The sequence below is a fragment of the Triturus cristatus genome, chromosome 2_1 (genome assembly GCF_964204655.1).
Source record: "Triturus cristatus chromosome 2_1, aTriCri1.1, whole genome shotgun sequence".
Classification (NCBI taxonomy): Eukaryota; Metazoa; Chordata; class Amphibia; order Caudata; family Salamandridae; genus Triturus; species Triturus cristatus.
The window spans coordinates 977,994,269-978,015,631 of NC_140581.1; the positions used below are offsets into that span (position 1 = coordinate 977,994,269).

General features: G+C 44.8%; 1 protein-coding gene across 7 annotated transcripts in view; it reads right to left on the reverse strand.

Annotated features, from left to right (window-relative positions):
* LOC146866151 (uncharacterized) overlaps positions 1–21,363 on the reverse strand; it is a 1,119,785-nt gene that overhangs the window by 994,740 nt on the left and 103,682 nt on the right. Inside the window, exon 1 of one of the 7 annotated variants that reach the window (XM_085634077.1) lies at positions 8,630–8,806. The exons of 3 other annotated variants lie outside the window; for them this stretch is intronic. The gene's annotated coding sequence lies outside the window, so the exon portion shown is untranslated. Of the gene's footprint in view, positions 1–5,847; positions 5,997–8,629; positions 8,807–21,363 lie in introns of those variants that run through there. 3 more of the 7 variants (XM_085634095.1, XM_085634067.1, XM_085634089.1) reach the window with 3 other exon arrangements.

Below are 21,363 nucleotides of genomic sequence, written 5' to 3' on the forward strand. Positions count from 1 at the left end.
TTTTTTTTTTTATTTTTTTTTTTTACCGTACGCGAATTTTCGAAAAAAAAAAAAAAATGAATTTCTGCCCTTGGGGGAACTTTGGCGACCCATTAATCAAGGCTAGGTGGTTAGGAGCTGTCTAAACAGTCCCATTACATGTTTTTAGCCTTTGTTTTTGCTCACCCCTTACGAGTGAGAGAGAGAAAATGGCGGCCGCCGCTTCCTGGTTTCGAACGATTCGAATGTTTACTAAGATCTAACAGCCAATCAGAATCGCGCTCGCGCACGTCACCGTACGCGTACGGTAAGCTTACCGTAAGCGCACCGTAAGCTGGCTCAGATATATATATTGATTTAAATGCTATTTTCTCAGGAACTACTGAACAGATTTACACCAGACCTACAAAAGGCACTTCCTTGACCTGAGGACTACCTCTCTGCCAAATTTCAAGTAACTCTGTTCAGCCGTTCGGGCTGTAGCTGTGTCTAAAGGTCCTATGGAAAAATGCATGGGAAAAACGCGTTTTGGGACCCCCCTTTTTTCTCAGCCCCCGCTTGACGAATCCCCCCGAGACTTTCAGGGTAGGAGCGGAGCGTAGCGCCCCATTAGTTTTGAAAATTTCGCGAGGATTCGTCGACCGGCGCCAAAGTTATTCCAAATAGAATGTTGCGGATTTCCTATGGAAACAGGGTCCTAACTATAACTATCTACTGGCGACCGCCAGTAGATAATATACATATATACACACACATATATTTATATGTGTGTGTGTGTGTGTGTGTGTGTGCGTGTGTGCATGTGTGTGTGTGTGTGTGTGTATATATATATATATATACCATATGTCCCTTGGTGGACACAACATGGGAAAGTGCAGCAAAATATGAAGCATCAGATTTTCTTCTTCGCATTTGGCGGGTAATCACTAGATCTCCTGTCTTAAATTCAATGTTGGTTGCATGATGCCTCTTGTAAGCAAAGGCTTTCATCTTTTCTTTATTAACCAAGTCCTTCCTCCTGTTGCGTGCCCCATCCAGAGACCACCTCCTTCCCCAACCCCGTCACTGCTTTTCTCTTCATTGCTGCTTGCCCTGCTAGCCACCACCTCCTCCCTCTCATTGCTGCTTGCTCCCTTGCACCTCCTGTTGCTTCCCCTGTCAACTGGTCACCCCTTATCCCAACCCCGTCACTTCTTTTTTCTTCATAGCTTGTGTTATTTTTGTTTTAAAACCTCAAGGTATATTATCAGAGAGAGCAGGCTGGCCATGTCTGATGGACAGGGCGAGAGCTATGGCCGAGATTAGACTTCGAATGCATGGCCTTACAACGCATACATTTACAACGCATGCCTTTGCAACGCAGTTTTAACATCGCAACATCCTTTACAATGCATACATTTACATCGCATGCCATAACAACGAATTTTTTAAAACTACATTTACAACGCATTCCATTACATCGCATTATACCTTTACAACGCATACCATTACAACGCATACCATTGCATTGCATTTAAGGTAAGTGTTGGATAGTGTAGGGGTAAAAATTACTATTCTAACTCCAGGGGGTGCAACAGTAGGGTAAGTGTTGGATAGTGTAGGGGTAAAAATTACTATTCTAACTCCAGGGTGTGCAACAGTAGGGTAAGTGTTGGATAGTGTAGGGATAAAAATTACTATTCTAACTCCAGGGGGTACAACAGTAGGGTAAGTGTTGGATAGTGTAGGGGTAAAAATTACTATTCTAACTCCAGGGGGTACAACAGTAGGGTAAGTGTTGGATAGTGTAGGGGTTCTATGCGTTGTAATGGTATGCGTTGTAATGACGTGCGATGTAATGCCTGCATTTTAGTGAAATGCATTGTAGTGTCATGCATTGTTGTGACATGCAATGTAATGGCTGCGTTGTAGTGACATGCGTTGTAAAGGATGTTGCGATGTAATGACTGTATTGTAAGTGTAGTGCGATGTAATGACTGCGTTGTAGAGGTTGTTTCCCTTAGACTTCTTGTGTGTTTTTAAGTTTTTTCCTTTTTCCCATTTCAGTGTTTGGGGCATGTGTGGGTGGGTGAAAGACATTCTTCAGGCTGTTGCCCTTATTCTATGCCAAGCACTACATTGACATCAGATCTGAAATATTTTTTTGTGTAGAATAATTGGTTGTGGTCAACAAAAACATGGTGAGGAAGGCTTTACAAAGGAGTGGGTGGAATGTGATGAGGCAGTTAGTGTGGTTTTTCTTTTACAATATCATACATGTTTGGGGAGGAGGCTGATCTTCTGACATGCAATGACATGTAATGTAATGTAATGTCATACCAAAGGCAGGGTGTGCACACTACAAGTGCCAATCACCTCATATGTGCAAGGAATTTGCGAGTGTATGAAATGTTCACACACCAGGAACAAGCATACCCCAAAAAAATAAGCACATATCAATAACACAACTTGCACATAGAGGGAGCTCACATTAAAACAAGCATTGGCAAAGCCAATAGGTTTCACCAATGTAAAACCTATTGGCTTTTCAGTGTTTTTTTACATCTTGCACAGCAGTTGAGCTGCTGTGCAACATGGCTTAAAATGTTTTTAAAAGCTCTATCACGCTGCGAGCATTGTCCAAGTCTTAGTGCTTTTTATTTTACTTTAACCATATTGCACAGCATCTCAACTAATACAAAAATGACAAAGCCAATAGAATTCACATAGGCTACACCTATTGGCTTTGCTAATGATTGTTGTCTCAAGTCACGGTTGCTCGTACTCCATCATCCACCTCTCTTCTCCGCATGGGTTGTGACACCCTGTGTAGAAGGTGTTACACCACCCACTACCCAGTGGTACCAGTGCCACCCCAGTGCCCCCCCCCCTCCTCCTGAGGGCTATATACAGCCCCTGACCTGCTTTGGAACCAGTGCTTATCACCACACTGTGCTGGTCACTTATAGACTGTGCCTATGCTTACTGTTTAACCTCTTTGGCACAATGTTGCCAAATGGACAAGTGAAATTAAGTTATGTGCTGATATTTTAATGTATCAATTAAATGGTATGGGTAAGACACAGAGAACCCAATAAGATATCTTGTGGCATCTGGTTAAAAGCATTAACTCATAATTCTCTGAATGTCACGAGACGGTGGGAGGAAATTGTTTTTCCTTGAATTCAATACAAAGTTGAAAAAAATAAACCATACTTGACAAAGGGCTGCTCAATTGCCATAGCCATAATTCCAGTGGGAAATACTTTTCAGTCACTTTTGGGCATGCATATTTTTCCACAACTCTTTTTAAATACAAGAATTGTGAGCTGTGTCCCAATTGTAAAAGGTTTGTTTTGATACATAAGCTGTTAAACATAATTTCTCTTTTTATACTCTTCTTAAAAATAATTAGGTCAAGAAACTCATGTACAAGAACAAATCCCACACTAAAACAACATTGATGAACCTTTTATTTGCCTAGCGCGGGGTGTCCAACACAGGTCCAGGAACATCAGATCCATGCCATCTTTTAAAAATAATCACTGAATATATATAACAGAGTTACATTTAGATTTATTGTGGATATCCTGGAAATCTGAAAAAGACCTATCACGCCTGGACTTATTATGGACACCCTTGCCCTACAGGGAAGGATCTGTTATAGATGCAGTTTATTTGTCACATCTGCTGCTCCAGGGAACAGAATTGTATGTGATTTCCTAGATTATCACTACGTGAAGTTATTGCTGAAGAGAGGATTTCCTCTTTATTTCAATTAAGATTTTTGTAACCAATTAAACCTTACCTCTTTGTGTTCTTGTTTATTTGTTCTTGGCAAGAATGCATCAGGTGTGACGGGCCAGAACAGCTGGCCCTTGGCAAAGTCATTTATGCAGGCCTAGTGTTATACTTATCATTCCGTTACCTAACCCATGTGTGATTATTGGCAGAGTTCTACATAGGAGTTTAAAGTTCATCAACTGGGTCCCTGAAAATATGGTGACCAACTGGTGTGGATGCAAATTCAGGGCGGTGAGTGTAAAAATTCAGGACAAAGGGTCAAAATTCAGGACAAAAATTCAGGACAGACGTTCAAAATTCAGGGCAAAAGGTACGTTTTACAGACACATCCGAGGAGGTCATGCAATAGTATATTGCATGACCTTTTACATCCAAACATATTCATCCATATGCAAACATATCAATCATGTATCCTTCATCCATCATTTCACTCATCCATCCACCCTTTCACCCTATTCATTCGTACACTCATCCATCCACTCTTTTACCCTTTCACCCACTCATCCATCCACACAGTCATTCATCCTTCAAGCCATTCACCTTTTGAGTCATCCTTCCATTATCCCTATCTCTCACAATTGACCCTTTCACTTAGCCATCCTTCCTTCCATCCATCCACCCATCCATCTACTCATCCACTCATGAATCCATCCATTGACACGATCACTCATCCATTCTTTCACTCATCCATCCATCCTTTCTCTCATCCATCCACCTTTTCACTCCTTCACTTATCTTTCCATCCTTTTATCCATCTACCCTCCCTTTCACTCACTCATCCATCCTTACATCCACTCTTTCACTCATCCGTCCCTCCATTCACCCTTTCATTCATTCATTCACCCTTTCACTAATCCATCCAGCCATCCACCCATCCCTTAACTTACTCACTTGCCCACCTTTTCATATTCATTATGAGCTGAGCCTTTGTCTGCAGAGTTGCAGACAGAAGAGGCCCATAAAGAATGTCACCCTTGCTGTAGTTCCTAAAGCAAGGGGTGGGGTGGGGGTAGGGTTCACTATGCCCCTGCATATAGGCAATCTGAAAAAGTGGACGTCACGAGTCATGCATGATGCACAGTGCCAGGCCATGAGGTGACTGTGACATGGTGTTGTTTACAGGGCTTTAAGCGGGATGAAAAAAATGGGGGGGTCTCTCCAAAGGAGGTGTTTGATGTAATTAAGGACGTGGTTTATACACCTAAGCTAAAAATCTGTGCTTAGCATAGTGTGCTGCCGGATTGGTATTTTGCCTCTTCGGTCATTGTATCCAGATATATAACACAACAAGTAATTTTACACCTACAACAAGCCAGAACTATTGGTTTTGTCAATGGTTATTAGTTGCATAAAATAAAAATGCAGCAACCATAGCTTCATTGAATACAATATTGAAAATGCACCAGTTCTAAAATGATGAGGCTGGAAGAACTCTAGCCCCTTCTTTTTTAACTTGTTTCACCACCTTCTTTAAATGAACTGGATTCTCAACGTGAGTTCCAAATTACGGACGGTCCGTGAAATTTACGGACGGTTGGTCACCCTACCTGAAAAAGCTTTTACTTTTCTTCTTTAATGACTCTCTCTCACCGCCCTCTGCGTCAACAAGTGTTCGTTCATCCTCGCCTGATCAATTTCAGGATAAATTTCAATTATTTTCAAAACGCGCAGTGGGAGGGAAGGCTACATATTTAATTAGGCCAATATTTAAGTCCGTTTTATCTTGTTTTGCCCTTCAGACACAAGACAAATCTGTTTGAAGATACGAGGTAAAGCCAGAGGCGCAACTAGAGCCAAATTTCGGGGGGGTGGGGAGGGGGGGGGGCTAAGATAAAAAATTCGGGGGAGGCTGAATCTTTTAAGCCATAGGCAGAGTGGAGTTGGAGGGGTGAAACAGCGAGGCCTCATTAACATGCAAATGGTCTTTGAAAGACCTGTGAAGTGCTCGGGAGCGGCTGTGTGTGCGCCGGGAAGCTGTCTCATCCCGGGCTGCCACACACGACGGGGGGGGGGGGCTGAAGCCCTGTGATTCCAATGGGTGTTGCGCGCCTGGGTAAAGCGTCCAGCTGGCGAGTTAGTGCTCACCTGTAGCGTTAGGTTGCGCTGTAGAGACATTAAGCGCGAGCTGCTGCTGCTGTCCTTCGTACGCCACTGTGAGGTAGCCGCCTTATACCCCAGTGCCATGGACCTTAGCCCAGCCTTTACTGCTGCTCATGATAACAAGTGTTAATCGCACCGGATGCACAATCAGCACCTGTTATGACAAGTGCCTTCAGTGGGGCGGGGACAATTTTAAGCGTGGGGGTGATGCCATAAATGTCATATCGCTGGAGTCATATGGATTGTGAAAAATCCAAGCCTCGCCCAAAGAACAAGGGTAGCAAATATATTCAGAAAAGGCAATTCCGGATTGCCAAATAGGCAAGGTAGGCACCGGGCTACGGGCCCCACTCCTTTAAGGGGGCCACGACAATGAATTCGACATCTTGCAGAAGGCAGACTTCAAAGATATCCTGAAAGATTTCACAACAAACAAATTAAGGAAAGTGAATATTTAAAGTTTTGTTGGATTATTAAAATTGTGGAAATGAATTTTTGTTTAGTAACATTAATATTTGTTAATGTTAAGTTTTGTGCAATAAAATTGGTTTGTTAAAATTGTTGGTTGGTAAAATTAAAAACGTATTAAGAGATAATTTGCGAAATTTCGACTACCCAGTGGCCTCCACAGGGTTTAAGCAAATACCGAGCAAAAGAGTCGCAAGGGTATATATAGTATGTAGCTCGTGGTGCACTTTGAAGCACATTGTCACAAATATATCACTAAAGCGTGGTGGGATAGCACTCTGGCGTTTACATATCGCACATTTTCCATTGATATGTCTACTAAATTTTCACAAACGTACAGGGATGTTTTTAAAGTGAACATTTTTTATTGGTGCCTGTGAAGGAGGTCACATTGTAATTAGGGTAGCGGGACTGCCGACTCCTTGTCGGGTAATCCTGCTTCCACCGCGGTCCGACAGTTCATTTACAGCTGTTTACATTTCGTTGGATGACATTCTACAGCCTTATGTTTCAGAATCCCTGTACCCCGGCAAGACTGTCACATAGTTCACTTTACAAAATCCTCACACCTTTCAGTCAAAGGCAGAAAAGTAAACGTCAATCTCCGTGTTAAAAGAATAAGCAGCGATTTGTGGAAGACAGAGCCTGACATTTACCTATATATCTTTGAAGCACAGCAAGAGTGACGAGATAAAATCAAAATGTAACTTCATCTTTATTGTTCCTTCACAGTCTGAACCCCAGCATTGCTATTTTGGGGGTCACGGTGCGTGGGTAGAGAGGGCCGTGCAACTCGTTAATAAGTTTAACGGGCGGCCACGGTGCGTGGGTAGAGAGGGCAGTGCAACTCGTTAATAATAACGGGCGGCCACGGTGCGTGGGTAGAGAGGGCGGTGCAACTCGTTAATAATAACGGGCTGCACCACAGAGCCGGGGGCAGTGTCAGCTATCGATTTAATTACACTGCTTAACGAGCCCTGTCGAAAAAGCGTGGAGCTACTGCAGGGGTTCGAAGAAATACTTCCTTTTAGCAGATTTTTTTGAGGTATGAGTGGGAACATAGTGTCGGCTTTGAAAGTGTAACGGATACCCCCGCTGGACTGTCAGTAGCTGCTTGCAAAGAAAGATAGAGCAGCTAAAATATTCCATCTGCTTTAATTCTGAATTCCGAGATGTGTATTTTTAATGCGTAGACAGTGGTTTCATAGATCCAACCTTTCTGACGTGCTGCGCTACTGGCTCAACTGAGGGAGGGACTCATATTAGCATTTGTGTCTGTTGCGAAGATATATTGATTTTCCAGTCACGCTTGCGACTTCATAATTTTAAGTTTAAAGTTGAATCGAAAAGTACAGTTCTTCTTTGCAGCTGGTCACACCCTACAGTCAGTTAAAGGTAAAGGCCGTTGTCTTTAACGTTGAGGTCGGAAAAACTTTCCAATACCTTTAAAGTTAACCACAGGCATATATATGTGTTTGTGGGTGGGAGCAGCTCGTCATGTCTTTTATTTCTGATATGTATGTTTCCTTTGCCTTCATTGCTTGATTTTGCTTGCGAAAAAGTGTCACTCATAGTTGTTGAAATGTCACTCATAATTATACTGAAATTATTAAATTGTCACACATAGCAATCTGAAACCTTGGCACCTATGGGGGTGCTGCAGCGCCCCACTCCGGGCACCCATACTTCCAGTGCCGGTCTCGCAGTCTGCTGCACTTGGGGTGTCATCAGACCAGCGGCACTCCAGCAGCCCCTCCTGCCAGTGACGCAGCGGGGGCTTCGCGTTGCCACAGGATGGAACCCAGAGGTGGCAGCCTTGGTATTCGCAACTCTGGCATTGGGCTGCACCAGTGGCGGGCTACTAGGCAATCTTTGGACTCCTGAACATATAGTTGTATAACTTAGACGCTGCTCATATTTTCTTATACTACTTTCGCTTACACCCCTCTGCCATTCGTGTGTTACTGCACAGCGTCGTTGTGCCTTTATTAAATTATTGCATCTTTTCAAGCAACCCTGCCTCGCGGTGAAAGGCGTAGCTTCCGTTGGCGCAGCACGCGCAGTGGCCCCGGAGCCCTCAGACCGGAGGGACCCACTGAACCCTGCTTATTGCCACAAGCACAGCAGCCCATTCCCTTTCCTGCACTAAGGACCATAACCGCTGACTGGCTACGCTCCTGACATGGTTAGGTTATAGTCTTTAACCCGTATGGCAGGAGGGATGCCACTCCTGGCAACAGAAGAGTACACGTGCTGATCATTAGGACACCCCGACCCCACGAGGAACATTCACACTGACCTGCGGTGTAATTAGTCAGTCGGCTGAAGCTCAAGGACCTGGAGAGGGAGAGAGGGGGCAGAGCTGGAAATTAGGACTGCTGCTCCGCCAATCTGCATGGAGTCTGTAGAACCGGTTAGCCGTCATATTTCCAGCTTCTTTCCCATTGTGCCTGACGCAGCACGTTTGAAATCACTCTCAGAAGCGAGCCCGTCACCGGAAACAGGATACACTTTTAGAATTATGCCAAACCCACTAAAGTAAATTCAGCTCATCCCCCCTTTTTTCTACATTTACGTTTTTCTGAAGTGACGGCTTTAGGGCAGTGCGACTGGTGCGGCCGCACTGGGCGCTGGCCTGTAGAGGGGGCGCTGACCTCAGGTGGGGGCGCTGTGTTTAGCAGTAACTTATAATTGGGGAGATGAGGGGCACTTTTTCCCGGTGGTAGTGAGAGAATCCGAAGAGGAGGTCATGTGGTGTGGGGGCGCCAAAAACGAAGCCGGCCCTGTTTTTCTGTTAACTGCCAACAAGTGATGTGAAATAACCATTTTTTTTTCACGTGGGCCTATATGCGCTATGGTGAATAAAAACTAACTAAAGATGCTGCGGAACTAATGAAAAACAAACCTTTCGTCCTATGTCCATCAGACATTGTAACCCTCATAGTATCTCAGAGCGCATATCTGACGAGCTAAGGGTATGTACCGTGCGGGTGGATGAATGTGTTTGCGTTAATAGCATTTTTTGAAGGTATACATTGCCGTGTGTCACGAGGGCTATGTTGGTAGTCAGAGGCGCAACTAGGCCCGAACTTCGGGGGGCTAGTAATTAAAGCATTGGTGGGAGGTGGGGCTACCATTTCACAGAGTGGGGGCCGAGAGAACCTCAAAGCCAGTATTAGAATACACGTCGGGGAAGGCCAATAGGTATGGCTTTTAATGTGCTAATGCATGGAAACAGCATACGTGTAGGCCTGTTCTTTCATGTTTCAGCTAATTAAATCCAGACCTATTGCCTCTGCCAATGGATTCTCCTGAGACACTGAGCCCTGCTGGAGCTCAGAGAGTGTCCACCAGACCTGCGAACATCGGATGTCAGCTAGACAGTTGGTACCAAGAGAGCCCTGTGCATGTCAGACACACAGAAAAGAAAGCACCGAAGGCTTGCTCGAGAGGTGTCTTTTTGTAATAAAGGAGCACAAGCTGCATAATGAACAAATGTTTTCAGGAAACAATGTATGTGGCAGAATCACCCAATGACATCAGGAAAGTGCCCCCACAGACATTTAGAAGTAGACTTTATTTGACCCCATTGAGGTGAGAAGAATAAATTAGGATAAAGAACAAGCATTTGCAATGCAATAGGTCTCGCATTCAAGCGAGTTTGAGCTATTGGCATTGTAAATGGCAATGCCTATTATTAAAGTTTTGGGTTTTAAAACAAAAATAAAAGGTATTGTCATTTACAACACTAAGGGCCTCATGTAGGTAGCATACCAGTTACCACTTCTTAAATACCGAACGTTACCGAATCGGTATTTAAGAAGTGGTAACTCGTATGTAGGTAATGTGTCGGTAATTTTTACCGATTCGTTAAAATTCGGTAATTACCGAATCGGTATTTACCGATTCGGTAATGAGGCATACCTTCCCATTGAGGGGAAGGTATGCCTCATTACCGAATCGGTAAATACCGATTCGGTAATGGGGGAGAACATGCAAGGGTGGCAGGGTGTCACATTGACACCCTGTTGCACCCCTGATTCGGCCATGTGTGCACATGTGGCACACATACATGCCCTAAGGGCATGTATGTCTGCCACATGTGCACACTTCTAAGCGCTTTTAAATGCTTTTCCTCATCCATACATTATTTACCACCAACTATTAGTTGGTGGTAAATACCGACTCATAACAACACCCACACACTCCCCCTACATCTCATTTCTGGATTCGGAATTTACCGAATCGGTAAAATTACCGATTCGTTAATTTTACCGATTCGGTAAATTCCGAATCCAGAAATTGTCCCCCTACATACCAAAAGCCAAAATACCGGTCGGTAACGGTATGATTACCGAAAATCGGCTGTTACCGACCGGTATTTGGCTACCTACATGAGGCCCTAATAGCTTAAACGCTCGCAAATGCGAGGCCTATCGCATTGCAATAAAGGGCCTTCTCGGCCGCTTGTTAGATTGTAAATATCAGAGGAAGAGACCGGCCTGCGATGTCTTCAAAGTAGTGATAAATAGTGCAGTGTAGAAGATGTGTAAGTGTTGTAAATTACACAGACACAAAGTGTGAAGTGAGAGTTAAATATGATCCGAGCTATAAACACTAACAAAGCGCCCCAACACCTTTCGCTCGGTGATTATCCTGTCGCGGCTCAGGAGGAAGAGCGGGAGGGGGGCTCTTTCCCACCCTCTCCATGATTTGAGTGTGCAGTGTGGCATTGCATAATGTCATTGCTATCTTTGGCCTAATAAAAACACTCCAGCTGTAGTAGGGTCCATGCTTCACCTCATGGTGCAGGGTGGGCTGTGCTTTATGGCAGGCATGGAGGGAGGGAGGTATGGTCTCAGCTGCAGCTCTGGCCTCGTACAGTGCCCCTGTCATTACTAGTGAGCGAGGGATGCTGAGGTGGTGGTATTGGTATTGGTGGTAGTGGTATTGTATGGTGGTGTTAATGTTAATGTTAATGTTAAGGGGAACTTATTGAGCGCACTGACACCATGAGTTTCCTGGCGCTGATAGACTCCCAAGGTAATGCAGAAGAGACTTAGCGGGGATGTGAAAAAAGCAGGGTTTTCAGAGATTTCCTAAAAGACAGAAGAGAAGGCTCAGTCTTAAGAGAGAGTGGAAGGGAATTCCACAGCTTAGGTGCCAAGTGGATAAAGCTGCGACCGCCTAGTCTTGAGAGTCTGAAGCGAGGAACAACCAGCAACTGGAGATTAGAGGACCTCAAAGTACGGGAAGGGCAGTAAGGGGTAACCAAGGACTTTACAAAAGCCGGGGAGGAGCCGGTACGGGCTTTAAAAACCAGGCAGCAGATCTTAAAGGCTATTCTTTCACTGATAGGCAGCCAGTGTAATTGATGGAGCAGAGGTCTAGCCGACTGCCATCTTGGGATTTTGAAAGCAAGTCTTGCGGCCTGGTTTTGAATAATCTGTAGCCTGGAAAGCAGGGATTTTGGGAGGCCAAAGTAAAGAGAGTTGGAGAAGTCCAGACGGGACATCACCAATGCTATTATAACCTGTAACAAGGCTTCCGGAGTCAAGAGGTGGGCGACCTTCCGTATTCTGTAGAGCTGGAACATACAGGCGGAGGTTACAGCACTCACCTGAGCCTTGAGATTGAGCTCAGAGTCAATAATGACCCCGAGACTCTTTACACAATCAGTGGTGGTATTGGTGGTATTTGTGGTGGTGATGGGGGTATTGGTGGTGCTGGTATTGGTTGTTCTGGTATTGGTGGTATTGGTGGTGGCATTGGTCGTGGTGGTATTGGTGGTGGTAATGGTGTTGGTGGTATTGGTATTAGTGGTGGTGGTACTGGTATTGGTGGAGGTAGTGGTATTGGTGGTGGTATTGGTATTGGCGGTGGTGGTATTGGTGGTATTGGTGGTGGTGGCGGTATTGGTGCTGGTAGTGGTGGTGGTAGTGAGGATGGTGGTGGTATTGGTGGTGGTATTGGTATTGGTGGTGGTATTGGTGGTGGTTGTATTGGTAGTGATTGTATTGGTGGTATTTGTATTGGTGGTATTGGTGGTGCTATTGGTGGTAGTGGTGGTATTCGTGGTAATATTGGTGGTGGTGGTATTCATGGTGGTGGTGGTGGTATTGGTGGTGGTGGTATTGGTAGTGGTAGTGGCATTGGTGGTGGTGGTATTGGTGGTGGTGATATTGGTGGTGGTATTGGTGGTGGTGTTGCTGATGGTAATGGTGGTGATGGTGGTGGTATTGATGGTGGTCTTTGTGGTTGTATTGGTGGTGTTATTGGTGGTATTGCTGGTGGTGGTATTGGTGGTGGTATCAGTGGTGGTATTGGTGGTGGTATCAGTGGTGGTATTGGTGATATTGGTGGTGGTGGTATTGGTGGTGGTGGTGGTATTGGTATTGGTGGTGGCATTGGTGGTGGTGGTATTGGATTAGTGGTATTGGTGGTGGTAGTGGTGGTGGTATTGGTAGTGGTGGTGGTATTGGTTGTGGTGGTATTGGTAGTGGTGGAATTGGTGGTGGTGGTATTGGTGGTGGTGGAATTGGTGGTGGTGGTATTGGTGGTGGTATTGGTAGTGTAATTGGTGGTGGTATTGGTGGTGGTATTGGTAATGGATTGGTGGTGGTATTGGTGGTCATGGTGGTTTTGTTGGTGGTGATGGTGATATTGGTGGTGGTATTGATGGTGGTGGTATTGGTGGTGATATTGGTGGTAGTATTGGTGGTATTGGTGTTATTGGTGGTGGTGGGATTGGAGGTGGTGGTGGTGGTGGTATTGGTGGTGGTACTGGTATTGGTTCTGGTGGTATTGGAATTGGTGGTGGTATTGGTGGTGGTGGTGGTATTGGTATTGGTGGTGGTGGTGGTATTGGTGGTGGTGGTATTGGTGGTGGTGGTGGTATTGGTGGAGGTGGTGGTATTGGTGGTGGTATTGGTATTAGTTCTGATGGTATTGGTATAGTGGTGGTGGTATTGGTGGTGGAGGTATTTTTGTCGATGGTGGTATTGGTGGTGGTCGTGGTATTGGTGATGGTGGTAGTGGTATTAGTGGTATTGGTGGTGGTGGAGGTATTGGTATTGGTGGTGGTGGGAAATTGGTAGTGGTGATGGTGGTAGTGGTGGTGGTGGTATTGATGGTATTGGTGTTGGTGGTGATATTGGTAGTGGTTATATTGGTGATGGTGGCAATGGTGTTAGTGGTGGTACTTGTGGTACTGGTGGTGTCGGTGGTGGTATCGGCGGTATTGGTGGTGGTATTGGTATTGGCAGGGGTTTGGATTGGTGGGGGTGTTATTGGTGGTGGTGCTGTTGGTGGTGGTATTGGTGATGGTGGTGGTATTGGTAGTGGTGGTATTGGTGGTGGTGGTGGTATTGGTGGTGGGAGTATTGGTATTGGTGGTATTGGTGGTGGTATTGGTATTGGTAGTGATGGTATTAGCAGTGGTGGTGGTGGTATTGGTGGTGGTGGTATCGGTGGTGGTGGTATTGGTGGTAGTATTGTTTGTACTGGTGGTGGTATTGGTGGTGGGTTTGGTGGTAGTGGTATTGGTGGTGATGGTGGTATTGGTGGTGGTGGTCTTGGTGGTGGTACTTGTGGTGGTGGAGGTATGGGTATTGGTATTGATATTGGTGGTGGTGGTGAAATTGGGAGTGGTGATGGTGGTAGTGGTGGTGGTGGTATTGGTGGTGGTGGTGGTATTGGTTGTGGTGATATTGGTGGTGGTGGTGGCATTGGTGTTGGTATTGGTGGTGGTATTCTTGGTACTGGTGGTATCAGGGCCGGACTAGCTACCGGGCGTTTTTTGCTGGGGTGGCAGGGTGGGGGTCCAGGTTCACTGCAGAGGGGCGTATTTTGTTGCTGGGGAGCTGCAGGTGCTTCCAAATGAACAATGCAGAACAAATCATTTTAAAGCCACTTAAAGAGTGAGGTTTATCTATTTGCATATACACAATGGTTTAAAGTTAAATACACACAGACGATACATAACGGGTAACACTGTAATCTGGTCCAATATTTTTATTGGGTTGTTTTGGTGATGTCTTTGCCTCTGTAGTTTGTAAATGTCACCAGAACCTGTAGATGACAATGACAAGGTACCCATTATGTATTTTCTATATTACAGGATGTTTTATTCAAAGTGCAGCTAAGAAAGGACATTGACTGGAGTATGAATGCTTAGGTTTTGTTTACCTGGCACAAATACATTCTTTAAAAAACAATAGCCAATGTTATGGTAGGTGGATTTATGCAAATATGTGGCTGCAAATTTAACCACATAATTAAGGATTTGCTGAATTTGCCACATCATTTCCAAACATTTGCAGATTTCACAAAAAATATTGTTTCTAGCTCAAATGGATGAAAATAATTCAGCCAGATAATGTGCTACATATGTAATTTTTTTTGCCATATTGTTTTGCTACCTTGGTCATTCCATGCTGCATAATCTTAGTAGTCTGAATAATGTTGAAGCTCTGCACAGTGGTTCGGGTACATTCATTATTTCAACGACATCTATATTTCAAATGGGTTTTATGCCAATACTGTTTTGTGCAATAAAAGCACCAGGACATGTAATATACACATTTTTTCTTGAAGATGTAATGACTTCCCAATAATCTCCATTGTACCCATCAGTGTGGAGCAGAGATCATGGTGGGAATTTGTATATCTTCAACAGTGGTACTTTCTGTCATCTAAGGTTGTGTTCCAATGGCTGATAAATCTGTTTTTACAGTTTTTGGCCCTGTAATGCCACTTTGCAGTGAACATACACTGCTGTGAGATGAATGAGGCAATATCATAAATTACAACTATAGAGCCAGTTCCCGGTCTGATAGCTGTAGTGTAATGTTCTTTTAATAATGCACACACTGCAACCCAATGCAAGAGTTTGGACATGTCGTGATTTGTTCCACAGTTACACCACTAATTTCAATCTACCTTGTCTTCTTATCCCCTCTCAATGGCACACCCTCTTACTTCCCAGAGTGTGCTTTGTTGTGAATGTCTTCTAGATTGTCGTGGGTTTTATTTAATTTTGGTACGTACTTTTTGTCTACACTTGTAGTGAGGACATTTAGGAAAGGCAGGGAAGATCAGGCAGAGTCAAGGAGACAATATTAAATATGAAAGGAGACAAAGGTGAAATGTAATTGGTGGGAAGGGGTAGGTGGAGAAAAATGAAAAGGCAGAAAGACAAGGAGCAGAAGAGGAGGCAGTGGCATGTGGCGAGAGAGTCACTACAGGTGCATAGGGCATGATAAACAGTGCTGAGGTCCTTATGATGACCTATGGGCAATGCAACCAAGTTAAAATGCACTGTAGCCCATGGGAAGGAAAGAGCAACTTGAGCAAAAAAACAAAGTTAAAGAGAAAACATGAAATTTGAACTCTTGTCCCCCAATACCAAGCTTGAGCTTTAAAACCCACTCTACAGGCAACATTGAAAAGAGGGGAGTCACTTGGACAAAGCCTCAGAGGCAGGACCGCTAACACACTGAACTACACTTACCAGTTTGGAATTGTCATAGGGAAATAGAAGACAGGGTGGGAACCAGCAAATGTGGGTCAGCTTGAGGGTAAAGGTGTCACAACTGTGCAGCAAGTATGGATATCCCTGTCCACCAAACACAAAGGGCAAGGGTCACACAAGGGTCTTCTATGAGGTGGACGGTGAGCAGTCAACATCCGGCAGTCACTGGCTGTGCTTTGAAAAAAATATGGCCACATGTGTTTCCCTGCTGGGGTGTGTATGTCCAGCCCTACCAAACAAAGGGAAAGCAAGTATGAGGCAGATGAGAACAGTGTGGTGCTGTACTGCACAGCGGCAAGTTTACGACCTGTTGAAGGGTTTCAAGACGTCAGTGTGAAGGAAGCCACCACCCTGATGCCAATACGGTCTGACTCACAGCCAATATCAATGCTTGGGCCTTAGCTAGCCTTCCTGCGTGGAAAGGAAAGGGTGAAAAGAAGGAGATGTGGCCTAACGGCCTATGTTGCTTACTTTGAAACTGGGCAACCGAGTTTGAGTCCTGGTATCGACTCAACATCCTGAGAATCCCAGCAAATAACTAAGTGCCAGATGTAAGAATCCATTTAGCATTTCTTAGCGGACCGAATCACTATTTTGGGCCATTAAGAAAAGCTAAATGGGCTTTTCATATGTACAAGCCCTTTTAGCAGCCACAAGTTACGATTTCTACCCATTAGAAATCACAATTTGAAATCACTTTATTAGGAAATCGCAAATAGGCATTACCTATTTGCGATTCCTATGCACATGTACAAAGCATTTCCTAAATGAGAATTGGGCATTTAGGAAATGCAATTACCATCGACTCCAAGTTGATGGTAACTATGTACTATTTACAAAAAGTACCCAAAGCTGCTTTTTATGAAGTGCGACAGAGTGCACACATGCTTCTAGGATATATGTGTGCTCTACATGTGCACCATTATTTTTGGGGTGCATCACGGGGGGCCTTATGCCCATTGCCATCCTTGGTCTAGCATTTCCAAAATAGCGAACTTTTGCAAATGCTAAACCAGTCCATTTGAACAATGGCATTGGATTTGCTATCCTGTAGGAATTGCTGTTAGGAAATCGGATATTTCAAACATTTCATTTTGTATTTCCTAAATAGCGATTCCCAAGGAGTCACTATCTGGCACATGCATCAACGTAGGCTTTTGCGATTCCTTAATTGCGATTATTAAGGAATCGCAATTAAGGAATCGCAAAAGCCTATGCATGTAGGAATCGCTATAAAAATAGCGATTCCTACACATTCCGTAATTGCGACTCTCAAATTGCGAGTCGCAATTAGGAATGTCGTCCCATTCATTCCTATGGGCCTCCAGGCCCATTGGAATGAATAGGAGATTGCATGAGCAATTTGCGAGTACCAGTAGGTACTCGCAAATTCTTCATGCAATTTCAAGGGTGCAAGGGTGTCAAAATGACACCCTATTGCACCCATGAAATTGATCTGTGCACATATGTTGCTCACACACATGCCCTAAGGGCATGTGTGTGCGCAACATGAAACTTTGAAAAATGCACAAAAGTGCATTTTCCAAAGTTTTTGCAAATTACCATGAAGTTCAACTTCATGGTAATTTGCTCCCCCTATTAGCGAAATCGCTAATTTTTTTACTTTAATGCATTGCATTTAAGGAATCTCAATTTGGGATTCCTTAAATGCAATTGCAATTTATGTATTCACAATTTAGAGATTCCTTAAATTGCGATTTTTGCATTTGGGATGCATCAAAAATACCGGTCGCAAAGTGACAGATTCTGAGAATCTGCCCGTTTGCGACCGGTTTTTCCTTTGATGCATGTGCCTGTATGTAGTTATGTAATTTGGTGCTCATATAAAACACCCTAATGCTCTTGGGCCAGGTTTGCGCAATATAAAACAGCACAAAAAAGGACATGCAATCAGGATCATTTTATACACTGGATGGGAACTCATATCCATTGACAATCTCCTAAGAGTTCCTGTCCCCACTCACCAAAAAGCAGGGCCACTGAAATCGTGCAGTAGGCTGCCACCAAAGTTGGCAGCAGGATAGATTACATTATGCGGAAAGAAAAGGAAAATTATGCGACATAATGCAGCAATTTTTTTTTATAGTATTACTTCATCATTCTGTGATTTGTACACATGGTAATACTGACTTCTCAAAGATTTATATCATTAGTACCAGTTTAAGAACTAAGGGTCTGATTACGATGGCGGGTAGATTGTCACCGACAGGCTGTTGGTGGCGGTCCCCCAGCCATCAGAACAGGGATCTCCGTCCACCATATTATAATGGCTTCTGGACAGGTGGCGGTTGGAAACTTCGACCGCCACGGTCCTGACAGGCAGTCTGTATCCGACCACCTGTCCGACCTCCCTGTAGTCTCTGAATGGCGGCGGTGCCTTTCAGGCACCGCTGTGGGTATTACAATATCCCTTTCTGACGGTCTTTCTATAGTGGTCAATCTGCCACAAAACAGCAGGCAGAAACGGATGTGGGGGTGCGTAGCAGGCCCCCTAACCCACTGGGCCAGGGACCTAGGCACTGGGGGCACCTATGGTGCCCCCATACATATCCCTACACCATATGGTAGGCACCGTATGGTGCCTACCACATAGTGCAGGGATATGTGTGGGGTGTCTGTTTTGTCTTGCGGCAGGTGCTGCAGAGCGCAGCACCCGCCGCAATACAAAACATGGGCAAAGCGACCGCCACGTGGCGGTCGCATCGTAATTTGCCCTGTGGAACTGCCACCTTGTACGCAGGTGGTTCCATATACGATACGATGGTGGACTGACTGATGTCCGTCCGCCATCATATTAATCCCTTAAATGCAGAAATAAGGAATAGAAAGATAACCAGTTAACCTTTGCTAATTGCCTTCCACTGCTTGGGAAAACATCACCACATTTTAGTAACTTTTGATCTGTTTGAGCTTGAAACTATTTTTATGTTGAAATCTTCAGATTATGCAGCAGATGACAGATTATGTGGCAAATGCAGCAAATCCATAACTATGTGAAGAAAGCCACATCTGCAGAATTGCAGAATTCCAGTGGCCCTGCTAATAAGTGTTGGTGCTATCCGGTCATTCCACCACTATTTTACCAATATCCTTCTACATGTTCTTATGTTTTAGGCTGTAGTTGGATATTGTAGATCCAAAACTAAAGAGTTGTAAGAGTTGTAATTTATAATCCTCTTTAATGGCAAAGTAGGATTTTAAGTCATAATTCTGAAAATGCCACTTTTAAAAAGTTGTCATTTTCCTGTCCTAACCACTTGGTTCCTGCAGCCAGTATACTGGGTCACATGGTGTAGTTGTCAGATGGCCTTTGTGTATTCCTACCAGACAGTGATACAAAGGCGGAATAGGTCTTGTCGGGATGGGCCATCATGTGAGGATGGGAGGGGCAGAGCTGTCACCTACCACATTTGCACTTCAATGGGGGTTTCCTCAGCACACTAACAAAGGACTTCACACTTGTTTATTGCCACCCCAGAACCCTCGGAGCCAGGGCAGGATAAGGAATAAATTCCAGAACCAGATGTGGGGGAAAGTTTAGAAGTTTCTCCCACTTCAAAGCTGGCACCAGGTATAAATATTTGACCCTCCGGCCATCTCTTCAGAACACTCCTAAACCTGTGCACTCTACAGAAGGAGGACTGCCCAGCTGATTGAGGACTGCCCTGACGCCGGAGGCCTGCCTTGCTACATGAACCCAGGACTACTAGAGTGTCTCCATTTGACAGTTAGTTGACCTTCTGGTCTGAGCTACAGGGACACAACAAGCTCCTGACAGTGGTTCATCGAAACCGGATTAGCACAGCGGGAAACAGCCTTTACAATGAGGATTTTACAATGTTGTGCCTTTACCACGCATTGTTTACCACACATGTTTTTACCACGTGTATGCCTTTACAATGCATGCCTTTACCATGCATTTAAGGTGAGTTGGGGAGTGTGGGGGTATTCCCCCACAAATACATTGTTGTATATATAAAAACAGTGCATGGTAACGGCATGCATTGTATAAACATATGTGCTGTAAAACAATGTGAATTAACAAATGCGTTGTAAAGGCATGCAATGTATTTACCTGCATTGTTCCATTATGCAACCAGCTCAACGCATCCCAATACAAGTCCATGCACCACCAGCTCCAATCCGGTGGCTTCATTGGACCTAACACAGCGCAATGCATCTCGACGCACGTCCTCACATCGCCGGCTCCAGGTCGGTGGCTTTAACTGACCCGACACAGCGTGCTGCAACTCGATGCTGGATCTTGCATCGCAGCTCCTGATCAGTGCTACACAAGCACCAACCCAGCGTGATGCATCTCGACGCAAGTCTCCACAATGCAGCCCCAATGGCTTCATCAACCCGACGCACTGCGACACATCTGATTGGTGCCTTCAGCAGTACCAACCCAGTATGATGCATCTGGATGCAGGACCACGCATCGCAGCTCCTGTTAAACGGCTCTAGGACACAGAGTTGCGAAGGCCAATGCAGACTTCCGATCTTGAGTCCAAGGACACTGTCCCGGCAGACCAAACTCGGCCCTGTACCCTGCCTGCATTTCAACGCGGTCGGCCTGAACTTGTGACTTGGTTCCAGTCCAGCGTGACCATATAACCATAATTGGCACTATTTGCTTCTAGGTGCTATTTCCTCTTAAATCTTTGAAATTCAAGATTTCCGCTTCTAATGATTGGATTTTTGTCATTGCTGTGTCATTTTATTTATTAAATTATACTCTATCCAGATTAGTGTGTTATTTTTCATATGTGGTGGTTTCGCTTTATTATTGTTTGTGTGCTGCATAAATACTTTACTTATTGCCTCTCAGCTAAACCTGACTGCTTTTGCTCCAAGCTATGAGAGGGTTAAACATAGGTTAATTTAGAGACTTTTTGTGCCTCTCCTTGGTAGGGATTGTGGTTGTTGCTTGCATAGGTTTCACCCCCTTAACCACTTTCTGACATCCAGACAAGGTTTTGACTCATAAAGTAACATAGCGAGTTTAGACCTGGCCATATGCAAATCAGTCTTGACCCTGTGCCGTGCTCTCCATGCCACTGGAATCAAGCTATCCTGGCTGAAGAGGGGTGAAACCCCGAAACCGGTCCTAGGATGCTTGTTTCCAGTCCAGGGAGGACCTGGCCTGGCAGTTCGGGCTGGACTGTTCCCATTGGTCACAGGGTCAAGACTGATTTGCATATGGCTGGGTCCAAACCGGAATGGCATGGTGAGCAAAAAAACGATGGATTTAGGCCCATATCTCTGTACTGGGGTGAATGTATGACATTGTTCTGCATTCTGTCCATCAATAGTTCTTTTTGCATTTGTCACCCCGAGTGGGACGGGTATGCTCAGACGTGAGTCCCGTGCTCTCCATGCCACTGGAATCAAGCTATCCTGGCTGAAGAGGGGTGAAACCTTGAAACTGATCCTAGGATGCTTGTTTCCAGTCCAGGGAGGACCTGGCTTGGCAGTTC